The sequence below is a fragment of the Xiphias gladius genome, chromosome 15 (genome assembly GCF_016859285.1).
Source record: "Xiphias gladius isolate SHS-SW01 ecotype Sanya breed wild chromosome 15, ASM1685928v1, whole genome shotgun sequence".
In the NCBI taxonomy this organism is placed as follows: Eukaryota; Metazoa; Chordata; class Actinopteri; order Istiophoriformes; family Xiphiidae; genus Xiphias; species Xiphias gladius.
The window spans coordinates 16,004,031-16,014,429 of record NC_053414.1 but is presented as its reverse complement, the minus strand read 5'-3'; the positions used below and the strand labels follow the sequence as shown (position 1 = coordinate 16,014,429).

At 39.5% G+C, this 10,399-nt stretch overlaps 1 non-coding gene across 1 annotated transcript; it reads left to right on the top strand.

Annotated features, from left to right (window-relative positions):
- Positions 1–355: 355 nt before the first annotated feature.
- Positions 356–427, top strand: trnap-cgg. The gene has a single exon. It is a non-coding gene; the product is annotated as a tRNA-Pro (tRNA).
- Positions 428–10,399: the final 9,972 nt, after the last annotated feature.

Genomic DNA, 10,399 nt, shown 5'->3' with positions numbered 1-10,399 from the left:
CAGCAACCAAATCATCCAGTTCTACTATCGTTGTGTTTCCTGTTTGGAAGCATCTGTCCACTTCAGTTTGTTTGCCTCTTGTGAGCCACCATGTCCCATTTTTCTCCCAAGTCACATCAATATCGCATCCTCACCTCCTTCCTACATCAAATAAAGTCTAGTAGGGGTTTATATAACATTGAAGGCTCACTTCACTTCACTGTTGTTACTCAAACTGGACCTCTTGGATTGTATTTCATTGTCTCACCGCTACCATAAACAATACAGCCCCACAGACTGAGTCCCTGGCATTATTTTAATGCAGGTGTGTGGCTGAATAACTGTTCGGGCATAATGGTCATCATGTTGGCAGTGTGGCTCGTTGGTCTAGAGGTATGATTCTCGCTTCGGGTGCAAGAGGTCCCGGGTTCAAATCCCGGACGAGCCCAACTAGCTGAACTTTAAAGCAAACAAGCAAATTTGATGTAGTGCAGCAAAAGATCTGTCGTGTTCAAACTATACCAAAGAAATCTCTTTCACGTCTGTTTTCAGACTTGGCTGATCTTGCAAAGTTTCTGTATTGATAAAAGGAAATACGACAAAGTGCAATGGAACCTCAAAACTTAGTGAATAAGTAATGATATACGTTTAGCGTGGAACTCAATCTAATTCCTGTTCCACTGGTTTTAACAAGTGCTCTTGTAATTATATCATCTTGTTGTGCTGTCATCGCCTGCAATGGTTTAATGCCCCCCCCGAGACCCCCATTAGTATCACCAAATGTTTATCTTGTGCATCTTCTGGCTATCCTCAGCAGAGGGAGTATTCAGTTGTCATTGAGGTGCTTTAGAAACAACACGTAAGATGGACCTCGTGTTGAGTTCATTTTTTATTTTGTTAGCACTTGCTTCCAAAGTCAAGAATAAACCACTAAGCCCAAATAAGAAATTGATTTGTTGTTTGTGATGTTACATTCCAAATTTAATTCAGTATTCATAAAATAATTGATTGAATATCTGTGTATTGCACTCTTTTGTGTGTGTATGTTAGCACTTGAGTCTGTGGTTGAGGTTGTGTGCATGGATGTTTGCTTTCACTTGCTTAGAGTATACAGGTGTGTGTGTGTATCTGAAAGGTTTGTGTGTGTGTGTGTGTGTGTGTGTGTGTGTGTGTGTGTGTGTGCTGTTTGGGTGCTATCATTTCCTGTCTCCTGGCTTAGAAAAGATGTTGGCATGACAACATGACACTTGGGAAAGGTTGGAGGGTAGACATAGAGGGAAAAGAAAAAAACTGCTCTCTCTTCATAAATAGAGAACTGGAGGTTTAATGTCAGCTTTAAGCGGGAACTTCATGCTTGGATTTGTTTTTGAACATACTTCAGATCTCAACTTGCATCTCAACCTAAAAATATTTATGAAATAAAGAGAAAAAAATCTTAATAAACAGATGTTGAATCTTAAACTATAAAATCGGTTTCTAAAAACAACTGAAACAAGCGGAAAATATCTTAAAATAAAATAAACCCAACATTAAAGCAAAGCTGACTATTTTATACCTCACTTTATTTTCAACTAGAATGTAACATCACACACAAACATTGAAAACAGCACATTATTATTCTCTCAAGAGGGGAGCATGTCTTTGCGAATATGAATGTATGTATGAGATTTTTTTTGCATAAGTGTATAGTTTACAAATTGGTTTTATACATTGTCTGTCTCCTCATTTATGAGAAGCTAAGCCGAGATAAGCAATCATTATGAGACATTAAAGTCATTCAATATGGCTGGCATATTGATGCCGTCTATCTGTCATTCGCTCATATAATATTCATGAGGAAGCAGCATATTTCATTCCCCTATAACCGCAGATACCAGCACAGATACGCTTTAACACTCTTGTGTGACTTTACTGCCATTCTGAGCAGTCTCCTGAAACTTTGTCAGATTACTGAACACACTGCGGTATCTAGTTTATCTAGCTCCATGAATGTTTCACATTATAAATGATCTAAAATTGGGAGCAAGGCAAATGACCTGTAGAATTTCCACTGTTTGTTTTACTTAACAGACAGTAAGAGTAGAATACAGTGTATCACTGTTTATGATACAGTATGTACTGTGTACTTCTGTTGAAGGCATTTTCTAGAAAATCAGGAGATAAAATAATAAATGAAAATGAATATACAGTGCTAAAGAAAAGGAGAAAAAACTGGGGATGTTATCACCTGAATTATTAATCAAGATAATTCAACTCCCAATGACAAGAATATCTATCTCTGTGAGGCACTGTACATACACATTTACACATACACAAATACACAACCACTCACACATTTGTTCTCGCATACGCACAAGACACTTTTATCTTGCGTACTCGACAGTTATCGCATTAAAATGGGTCAAGACAAAATGAAAATCGAGAAACTTCTCATTGCGTGAAAGAGATAGACAAGGAGAGAGACATATACCCAGGGGAAGTAAGAGAGATAGGTTGGGGCTGGAGGGAGGAAGAGGAGAGTTGTTTGATAAGAAAAGTTCCCTTCAAAACTCACATGACTGTCAAAGGAAGTCACTTCATATTTGTAGTTACAGTATAAATTTCAGTGTTGTTTTTGCATATTGTGCACAAGTGGGCAGTTGTATATTGTAGGTACACTCTTGTCTGTGCAGAAACAGAAACAACAAACCCTTCCTAAATACACAATTTAAAAAGTGCCATTCACAAGTGAAACTGTTGTTTTCTACACTGACTTCTTTTTCCTCTCTGTTACCAAGACAACAGACATATGAAACTAATGTTTTCCTCAGGTCCAATTTTCCCCGGTTTCTTTTTCTCCTAGGTCAAAAGGTCTCAGAGCATCCAGTGTAATATTATTATATGGTTAATGATTCAGTAACTTTTTAAAAATCTTAAACAGAGTTTGCCTCATAGGGGAGGTAGAGGGCGAAAGCAAGAGGTGCCAGTAAACACTGACAGAGGTAGAGAAACTGTGAGACGCCACAAGAGGAAGCAAAGGAGGACAGGGGGACATCCCATAGTGAAAAATGCAAGACAGAAGACAGATCTTGTTGATGGTATGGTCTAATAAAACCCACAGTAGCTTTATTTGCATATCATTTTCTTTTCTAATTGGTATGTTGATCCAGTTAGATAAATGACGATCAAAACCGTTTAATAATGAGAAGCTGATAACCTGCCGTATGTTAACACAGCTATTACCATTTATCATGGCGTCACACAAACATGCCTCCAAGCCATTCACTAATGTAAGCACGTTTTTTGCAGCACATGCTCCTTGTCAGTGCCCCCCCCCCCCCTTTTTGCCATTGGCTTTATAATAATTACATTTAGGCTTTTTTCAGATCTAAATAGAATCTGGTTGAAATAACAGCATCACAATGTGAACTGACACACCATGACACTTTATCAAAACTTGGCTATATTGAACTTTTAAAGGCAGAAGGCTTCTGCACACTTTGTTGAAGCAAATTTTTTAATCAAATTTTCAGGCTTTTAGCTTGTATCACGACATACTAGATGAAGGTCATATAGGACCAAAAGCACAACAATATTGCCTTGACAAAGCAGTGTGAAAGCTGTTCCTTTCAGACTGCTCGTCTTCCAGCATGCATTTCGAGTCTTCCTGTGTGTGTTCGGTTTCCCTATAGGAGGCTGTTTTGCCACGGCCTGTGAAACATGTGCCTGGAGTGTCATATGATGGTGTATAAGAGCACCTACATCCTCTACATGTATCACTCTGTCAGGCCTGTCTGCTGGTGCGAGGATAAGAAAAGCAGTGACGGAGGAGAACACAAGCACAGATTGTCAGTAATACCTTTAAACAGATACAGCAGGATATCTACTGTACACCAGTTACTGGTTTTTCATGTTTTGGCTGAATGGTGTATATACAGTTCACACTCAGTAAAATGCAGCGCTTCATAACTATAAATGAGCTACAGTATGAGGAACAGACTTTCATAATTCAAAAGCTTGTGACACCATTTTGTGTTTGATGTACCACTTCTGTTCTACTTTTAACTTTTGCCATCTTTCACACCTTCTGATTTGTATAGAATATTTAGGTTAACTGCTCAAACAAGTCTGCTGTAGAACAAATCAAAACACACTTGCACTCACACAAATCTGGTACGAGGCAAACCTTGGGGAGATGCTTCACATCACTTCGTATTCAGACAACTTTATTTCTACTTTATTTTCGTGATGCCTCCTGTGTCCAGGCCTCTAGTCCTATAGTTTTTTGGGTTATGTGTTTTCTTTCTATCATTTTGTGAGGTAACAATAATGCTGCATGGTGTGTTTTGGTTTCTGCAGGTCTGTACAGGCTTAGAATGTGCCAAAAGAGTCAACTAATGAAAAATGTGTTTCTTTCTTTTTTGGCTTTTGGTGTTTTCCTGTAAACGTGTTCAAATTGTTTCAAAATCATTATTTTTAGCCCCTCACCCATAGTAATCCTGCAGCATGGATTTGCAGGATAAAACAGAATGGACCATGTGGAAATGTTTAATAAGAAATCCAGTGGGATTCCTGCACAGTATGTAAATGAATGGAAATCGTCTGTCATGCATCATAAGCTGTGGTGTTGAATTCTTGGAAGGTATTTCATACAATTATGTTGAGATCATAAATAATATAGAATGTCCAAGTGATATAAAAATACAGGGAATACTGTAGATTTATTTCAAACATCAGGCTTTTTAAAACAACCAGCAAATCTGAAATACTTTTTCAACATCCACATGCATAATTCAGCTACATTTTAGTATTATTATGCAGCTTCCAGAATTCAATGTATGCTGAACATTTTGGAGTACATACAACCACACATTTCATATTTAGTGGTAATAGTTATAATAAAAGGTTTACTGTGGTTTTCTGCATAACTCAATTCCAGTTACTTTGTACAAATATGGATCTTCTGAATGCAACATTTGTAAAATAAAATATGACTATAAAACAGGCCATATACAAATGAAATATTGAAAATATGGGAAAGTGGTTGCACTGCTGCTTCTGGCCGCCACCCATGGTCAATTCAGCCACTGCAGCTGTTCATTTATCTAATGACTTTAAGCACAGAGCTCATAAAAATAGAGGTAGAGGGAAGCAACAGCTAACAACCGCAAGATTTTTTTCTGTATCCAGACCTGTAATATGTGAAATTTGCAAGAAGAGATTCATGTAATTAAGTACTGTTGGGTCAAACATTTTATGTAATAGATAATCCCCTGCCTACCAAATACATACTACATTATTGAATGGAGACAGCAGTCACGGGTTGAACGTAATCAACAACCGATTACCTTCCAAGCAACAAAGATATAGATATGACACAATGATCTCCACCCTAAAGTGTGATGATGTCAGCCTACGTAAAATATGTGCAGCACCCTCAACCTTAGAGAAGTCAAGGTAAAAAAAGGAGCAACCAGAAGACTTAAGATGAATCACTGGCATGTTGCGTATTTGCAATCTGTTGCTGTCGTAAAGCTGTTGAATATTTAAATGTCAAGAGACACGGGTCTGTATTTTCACAGGTGAGGAATAGCAAACCTGCTATGCAGATTTATGTTTAAAATCTATTCATATTTAATAATGCTAATGCACAAAACGAATAACCCAAAAAGTGAGGTTGTGACTCTTGGTGACAACACGGAAGAGAGTCTTAACTTGCTTTTTATACTTTTTTTCCTGTGCAGCTTGGTTTGGCACAAGAGATGACTGGTGAATGATGGAAGATTTGGCTCTTTTCCTCTGCTGATAAGCCCACATAATTTAAATGTGTACATTGCCACACCCCCGAAGGGTAATTAGTATCAGAAGTTAATTAGTTGATAGTCTAGTTCATAGGCCGAGATTCCTTGCTAATACACAGTGGAGAAGAAAATCAGCTCCCTTCAAAGTAATTATGATAGCATTATCACACATCTAAAATTGTGTGTGTTTTTAAAAAAAAATGAAATTCAAAGAAGAAACACATAATTTTGATTCCAGTCTATGCCCATACAGTGCTTAAGTATAGTTCACTAAAAGCTGTTACTGAGTTCAGTTGACTTCGGCAACTCAATTAATACTAATTAATACAAACAACTCATTTCCAAGTACGCTACGATGTCAAAAAAAGAGAGAGAGATTCTAAATACGGACTTTGTGGACTCTGCTGCGGCCTTTGTTGGAGTTTTTCTTTCACACCCAAATGAGCTTTATTCATAGTACAATCAAAGCTTTGAACCAGAAGATTTACCCACATCGCTCAGGTGCTTTCAAATACAGTCTCCAATTGCTTGTCAATCACACAGAAAATAAATATTTTGTGTCTCTTCCTTCAAGTTTTATGAAAGATGCATTTCTTTTGGAACAATTCTAAATTTTGAAAGTCAATCCTGATTTGATAATGACTGCGAACAAGGTCATTTTCGAACTGTGATGCTCACATCTTTTACAAAATATACATTTCATAGGCTGGTTGTGGCTGATTTAATTTAAATGACAATTAACGGACTTTTGTTCAGTATTTAAAGTCATAAATTACATTAATTAGAAAAGATTCAGCTTTGCTTTGCCCATACCCTAACAAGCACCTGTATTTTAATAACATAAAAATAAACATGGGAAAAGGTCAAAGAAACCTTTGATCTAAGCACCTGTAGAACTGTAGAGGACAATACTTGAGTTCAGGTGGGCTCATGTGGTAGTTTTGCCCTGATGTACAGTATAATAGGCTTTTACTTGTGATCAGGGCCTCTTTTCATGAGGGTGATGATGATTAATGACTGTTGTGCGTGCGTGTGTGTGTGTGTGTGTGTGTGTGTGTGTTTGAGTGTGTGTGTGTTAACCAAAGGAAAATACTGTAAATGCTCACTTCTACTCTACTGTAGACTAATCAGCTCTTACATGTAACTATGATATGGTGAACTGTGTTTAAGTCCTTTGCAAGTCTGTATTTGTGTGCATATGCCGGCACACCAGCACCTGCGTGTATGCACTCTATGCTTGTGTGTGTTACACAAAGAGAATCGTTATGTGATTAACAGGCCACCCCCAAATGCCACTGAGTTTCTGCACCTCTCTTTTCCTGCTTGTCACAACTTCTGACTAGCTCGGTGAAAAGTGGCTTTCACACACACACAAATGCTCACAAATACACACAAGTATAAACTAAGGCATGCCAGTGCACACAAACACACAGACTGTAAAGCGCATACCACACACTTCATTTGCGCTCTGACAGCTCAGTACATGTTCTAGATGAAAGAAATGACAGTTCAAGGTGACGGCTACCTTCAATCAATCCGGTTTTGCGCTTTGTGATGTGAGCTCTGTGTATGGGATTTGTGTTTGTGTGTGAATGTGTGCGTAAGCACACATGTGTATATCTCCTCTTTTGTAGTGTTGGTCTAGGTAGGGAGTAGCTGACAGATGTCCTTTCTTCTTAGCCATGCAATTTATCACCTCACTGGAGGTATGGACCTTTACCTGAGTCCAAATGCCTTTCACTCCCCCTCTCTTTCCCTAAAAACTAAATAACAACTAAAACATGCAATGATTAAATAATTTCAAACTTAAGCCATAGAAATATGATAATTTTGCTCTGTTACAACAGGACCTCACTGTTACCTCTTTCTGTTTCTCTCTCCTCCCTCTCTCTCTCTCATTATCCGTACACTGACAATAGCAGCAAATATATTCCAACCAGAAAAAAAAAGTCATGGCATGCTGAGCAGCCATGGAGATTTTAAATCTTTTGTTCTTTCTGACTTAATAATAAAAAGTGTTTCAGGGCTCAGTATGAGCCAGCTGTCAGAAATAAACCATGGCTATCAATACCACTCCTCAGATATCATTATTTTAGTTCTTTTCAATTAATTATTAGAGCGTGGTGAGTCGGTACTTTAGATCTCATTTCAGGGCCTAAATTGGTTTGTGAGCATAAAGACCTTTATTGTGTATGCCCTGCGGCAGACACACACACACACACACACACACACACACACACACACACACACACACACACACACACACACACACACACACACACACACACACACACACATAAACACACGCACACACACATACACAAAAAAAAATTGTGTGAAGAGTGAGTTTGGATATGGAAGTTAAATGTATAATTTTGTAGCTGGAGATCATGACATTTTGCTGGGTATCGACCATCTCATCATCAAGCTTTTATTGGAGGAAAAAGAACTCTCTCTTGATATTTTGTTCCACTGGATGATTTTTTTTTCTATTGAATTGCACATTCCTTCACTCTCTCCTTGGTAACAGTAGCTTTCTCTGTGGGGAGCCCCTCACCACCAACCCACCCCCACCACCCCCAAAACCCTCCTATTCTTTTCATCCTCTGCTGCTGTACCATATCAGCTGGGGGTGAGGGCTCAGGGAGAGTGGGGGGTGGGCTGGAGGGTTATCAGGGAAGCAAGAACCATGGTGAACAAAACAAGCATAAAGACAGGACTTAAAGTTGGTATACAGATCCAATCCCTTGTTTTTTCAATTTTTTTACCCTCTCTTCTTTTTCTCTCGCTCTAGCAATACTGTCTTCATTTGCCCCATCTCTCTCTCTCTTCTCTCTCTCCCCTTGGCAGTGGACAGAAGGAGTCAGGGTGATAAATAGGTGGTGTCCGATGTGCTTCTCCTTTCCTGTCGTTCGGTCTCCTTCTCTTCCACTCTCTTCCTCTACGGTCTCAGCTCACCGCACTCAAAACCAACAGCGTGTTCATTCCTGTCAGCAAAAAGAGAATCACTGGAACAACCAGCTCTACAGCACACATGCTCAAAAACACACTCACACACACACACACACACACACACACACACACACACACACACACACACACACACACACACACACACACACACACACACACACACACACTTTTACACTCATGCACACTTTCACATCGACCCACACACACAATCATCACTACAGAGAGCATAGTAGGGTTGATAAAATAGGTTGATAGTGGTATGTTAATGTGTAAAATGCACCCTGAGATTCACAGAGAGCCACAGTTGCACACTGAGCTTACAGTACATGCACAAACACACTCACAGCCAGAGTCTATTAGTGTTCACAATGCACACAGTCTGGATGAATTAATGTCAGTGGTCACCAGCATCGACTCTGCACATGCACTTATTTATCACAGGCTATTTGATGTGTGTGTGTGAAGGTGCGTGTTTGTTTGGAGTCTTTGCTTGGAAAAAAATTTCCCAATTTAAGCAAAAGAAAGAAAGAAAGAAAGAAAGAAAGAAAGAAAGAAAGAAGCCTGCAGTCTTAGTAGGAAAAGGTGGTCAATACCTACCTCAGTCATGATGGATAGTCGCCCTGGAGTAAAACCTGAATGTAGCTTTATTTCTCATACCCTCTAGTGTCATGCGTCCTCCCAGAAAACCATTATCAAAGTAAATGCCTGTATCTCAAGCAGCACCATATATTTAAGCCTATAAGAGCTCCGAATAGCACAGAGTTCCCTCATCCATTCCCAAAATCTCTTGAAATGGCCACCTGTGCAGATCTTATCAGTATATCTCAAATGGGAGCAACACATCATACACTGAATTCAGTCTTATAATAACATAGCCTTCAGTGTCAGTCCCCCCTCTCAAAACATTCTCAGTGTAGTGCACTTCCCTCGACCCCTGCTAGGTAAGTGAGCTTGTCACTGGAGCTTCATTGAGAAACAATTGATGTAAGCATCCCCTCAATGTTGCCATGCATCACCTGTTGTATAATTGAAGAGGCTGAGTGCCTGTTAATGATCTGCTGCTTGACCCTGGGCCTGTATTTGCATTGTTTTTAGCTTAGCACTTGGCTAATAGCTAGCCTGGAGGCACGCCGGCCTTGCTAGGATCGAACACCAATTTCCTCTATGCCAAGGGTGGGCTTACCAAATCATTTTGAACATAACAGAAAAGGTGCATGCCTGCACACAAACGCAGCCACTCATTCTCCATATTTCCTGCCGCAACGCAGAGTGTCATGCACACATGCGCACAAACACACTGTGTAACTGAACCTATATGGCCCCGGGGGTGTGTTGAATAGGAACAGTGAAAGGTGCTATTTATTTAGCTGATGAGATTGAACCTTTTAGTAGAGGGGCAGTGAGGGAGAGGCGCTAACATCCTCAGAGAACTGGCGCTTTTCTTAACCTAGGAGGGCTCTTTTAAAGAGGTCACAGAGGGTGAAGAGCAAAGACAGCAAGCTGCAACAGAAAATTGATCCTAAATGGAACACACTAGCATAGAGACTAACCCAACACCCCCTGCCATTTTTCTGAACATGTCTTTAAATTGGGTTGTAAAAATGTGTATCTCTCGGTTTATATGAGGATCCAATCTGCAACAAGGAGGGGGTGAGCAACGGAGCAGA